We start from the raw sequence: 4,186 nt of genomic DNA, 5'->3' as shown, positions 1-4,186 counted from the left end.
ATTATATGAGCTATATGCACTAAAGAGATACGATTGTTACATGTTTTTGTTTCGTACAGGAATGACACCGTAGAGGTCACGAGCTGCAGCGATGAAGATTTGTGTTGTGTGTCCTTGCATGTCGGAATGGTCAAGGTTAGACCAAGATTTGCATAAATACTGAAAATGTAAATATGCTCTGTCAAACTAAAAAGAAATTGACTTATTTGCAATCTTTAACTAAGCAATAATTTTCCCTGATCATGTGTGTGACTTTCCTAAACATAACCATGAAAACACAATGATTTTTAGAGCTGATTTTGTATAATAGACTGATGGGATCTGGGCAGCAAAAACATGCACTTCAAACCATATTTGTTGTTCTACATTACCAGGCTTTGGGTTGTCCTGATGTCATTCCTCATCATGTTTAGGCATGCTCTGATTAGTGTAAAAAATTGATATCTGATAACTGTAAATTGTACTTTCTTAATTTACAACGTGCTTGTTTAGCTGAACATTGTGGTTTGTGTTGTGGTGTACTCATTAGTTTGAGGGTTTGTGCTCCTCTTGATGCCAGCTGTGTTCCTTTCTTTGAACTCCAGCTTCTCTCCTGGTTGTCAAAAGAAGTGATTCACAGCTTCACTGCTTTTTCTGTCTAGATTAGGGCTGTCACAATATCAGATTTTCACTTCATAATTGTTGTGCTAATGTCTGCCTAAAACCTGCAAAAATAGCTCTAATACTCCCAGTCAAATTCATCTTAAACTTCATTTATTTTGTTTTGTCATTTTTTGGCAAATGAATTATACCAAAAATGCAACATTAAACCCACATCTTCCAAGTTCATAACTATATAAATGTATAAAAACAAAATAATTGTAAAATAATTTATCGTATGATCTGTTTGTCATTTTTAACTGTGCCAATATTTTTACTACATTTTTTAACATAATGTTTTTTTTAATTTTCAAAATTCTAATTCAGTATAATATAATCTTTTTTTTTTTACATATTATTAAAGTATTATATTTAAAGGGCTTTTTTGTTGTGGTTGTGGTTTTTTTTGTTTGCTTTGCTGGAAAACTGAAACTTGGTCCTAGTTTATGACAAAAATGACATAATATAAGACTAGCGACTGAAGTTCTCAGAGGCACCAAGAATAAGTTACAGTGAGCATTATAACAAAAATATAAACATAAATTCTTATGTTATTTGAAAAGACAAACATTTGGGGGAATAAAAGACATTTAATACAAAGCCATCATTTTTGCAGTGAAATCGAACATTTCTTTTTGGACTTTCAATATCATCTGCCTCCAGAAAAGCAGCACTTATGGTCACTGACAGAGCATAAGGATACATGTATGTGCTGATGTCTCTGCTTCAGGATGAGTGGCAGAGTGCCCTTTGATATGTAATATTTTAAAATGATGACATGTAATATTTTAAAATGAGAACACATGGCAAGCATTAACTCAGTAAATAGTCCCAGCTAATACAACTGCACAAACAGGATTGAGTGCCTCGAGGACTTTACCGTGTGGCTAAAAAAACACTATACAAAAAGCTGAAAAACAATATTAAGTCAGTGGGGAGAAATTGACTCAAAATGACAGAGGGACAGTGTGACTCTGCACTCTGTTGTAGGACCTAATAAAGTGAGATTAAGTGAAATATAATAAATTAAATTTAAATATGTAGTTAAAACCATAGCTTGGATAAAAGCAGTTTATTGCACAGGTGAAGGACTCCATCTATGCTGGCACTACAGCAGAGTTTGGCTGCAAGTAAAATAACACTTCATTATTCCTGCAAGAATCCTCGGTTCAGTCTTTTACCTGCTGAGAGGTATTTGGAGTTTTAAAGGAAAGGTTAAGTGTCAATTTAATTTAATGTAAATTGGAATTAAATAATCTTACCCAGTTTGAATGTCGATATATAGTTCAATTACATTTTATTTTTACCAGCTGACTCTAACAGTTGTCTCCAGTCTCCAGACTGTATGATGGATATCCTACAATATTAGAGAGAAAATCCCAACAACCAGACTAGCTTGATGTGAAAGTGTGGTGCCAGAATAATTCCTCTTTTAGAGCAAACGGCCTCTCACAGAACCAGGAGAGGCATCTGCTACGACTGGTTAGGCATGGAGAGGAAAATAGAAGACAGAACAGCAAACAGAACAAAACACAAATTAGAGAAAGTATGCGAATGTTAATGACAAATAATTAGGTGTCATCTGTAAAAATCCTCAAAACAATATCTGCGTTTAAATAAAGCAACTCGTGCAACATCAGCTGTACTTCAGTCCTCAGTGAATTAAACACCTTTGTTTTAATAGTAATTTTCCTTTAAAATGGTGTCAGAAAGATGATTGATTGATCGGTGGTTGATCGATCAATCAATCAAGAGCGATCGATTGATCGCTGAGTCTGCAATCAATCGTGTTCATGAAAAAACACCACAGACACTCACCTCTGGATACAGACAGCATACAGCGTGACGGTCAGGCAGCAGGTCTGCAGGGCTCTGATGAAAACTGAATTCATAAGAAAGAAATAATGTACTTAAGGACTGGTTCATCTGCTCTAACTTAATGCGTCATCGTTGCTGTGCTAGCATTTATATTACAACAGAACCTGCATGCAGCAGAAGTCTTTACCCCTAGTTTGCCATGGAGACTACTTTTTACAATGCATTTTAAACAACAGCTTATAACAATATTTATCTTTTACTGTAAACAGCTAAAGAGGTGGGTAACACCCTTTCATTAGGAACACTTAATAAAGCAAATTTGAAATTTCCCATACAAATGCGCAAACCCTTTAATAAAGGGTACAACACAAAACACACAAAAAGTGTGTGAATTTTTCTTTTTAATAAATATGACCTAACAGCAATCACAAGCAGTCTTTTCTGTGTGGATTTCAAAGTTTTAATAGCTTTTAGAACGCCATTGCTGTACACAAACACAAACTTTCAGAAATATAGAAGCTAAACTACTCGTGAATACACTTTTATTCATGTAAGATCTAACAGTTGATATAAAAGTGTCAGTTTACACGTGATTGTTTTTTCCAATACAAATGAGCAACCAGCTAAAGGAAAAACCAGCGCAGTATCTTTCTACTCCTCAGCACAGATAGTCCACATCTGATGAAATTTGCTCTGAAGCGACAGGCAACATTCTTTCAGAAGATGGAAACAGAACTCCGAGCTCACCGCCACATGTGTGAGAGCTGCTCTGGTTACTGTAAAGGTGAGAACATGTGACCAACTGTTTCATTTTCATCAAGGAAAGAGTCGTGAATGATACCTACACCTAAAGACGATCGCTCAGAATCATAGACTCAAACCAAACCAGCACACCAGAACCAGCAGAACCTGCCAGACTTCATCTGTGAGCATACTGGAGTGTCCGGGTCACTTAATTTTGTTGCCTCCAGCTGAAAAATGTGAAAAGAGCAATAGCCAGCGCAACACAGTTGTTATCATTATTTTTATTATTATTATCATTATTGTTATTATTATTATTATTATTATTATTATTGTTTTATTATTATTATCATCAACAACAACAACAACAACAACAATAATAATAATAATAATAATAATAATAATAATAATAATAATAATAATAATAATAATAATAATAATAATAACATATTTGTATAGCCTTTCTGAAGAACCCCGATTTACACAAGAGTAGGAAAAAAAGAAAAGAAAAAGAAAGAAGGCTAAAGGTTGCGGGTTTTGTTGAAGAAGTGCGTTTTGAGAAGTCCATTTTGATATGGAATTATGACTTTAAAGACAGTGGATGTCCCACACGTGTTTGAAAAGAGAAAGGTGAACCCGATTTTAGAGCTTGATTGTTTTTCCACTTGTATCGAAAAATGAAGTTGCTATTGCGAAAGCGTGGAGGCCCGGACTCCATTCGTTTATCTGGCCACTTTTATTTCTATGTAGATATATTTAATGAATCATTGTATTTAGCTGTGTGTTTACTGCATCAGTTTATTGATGCAATCACATTGCCCTCTATTTCATAATCACATTGACCTTTATCTCGTATGTGGCATTTCTGACCTTGATGCTGTGTTTATCAGCAGCTGCATTTGCTCATGTTTGCTCATTCTAAACGACATGAGGAGCTCAATGTGAGCTGAGCCCTTTAACTGGGGGAAATAATCGAGAGGAGGCCATA

This window comes from Astatotilapia calliptera, chromosome 19 (genome assembly GCF_900246225.1).
Source record: "Astatotilapia calliptera chromosome 19, fAstCal1.2, whole genome shotgun sequence".
NCBI classification, from domain to species: domain Eukaryota; kingdom Metazoa; phylum Chordata; class Actinopteri; order Cichliformes; family Cichlidae; genus Astatotilapia; species Astatotilapia calliptera.
The sequence above is the reverse complement of the archived record's forward strand: the minus strand, read 5'-3'. Positions refer to the sequence as shown.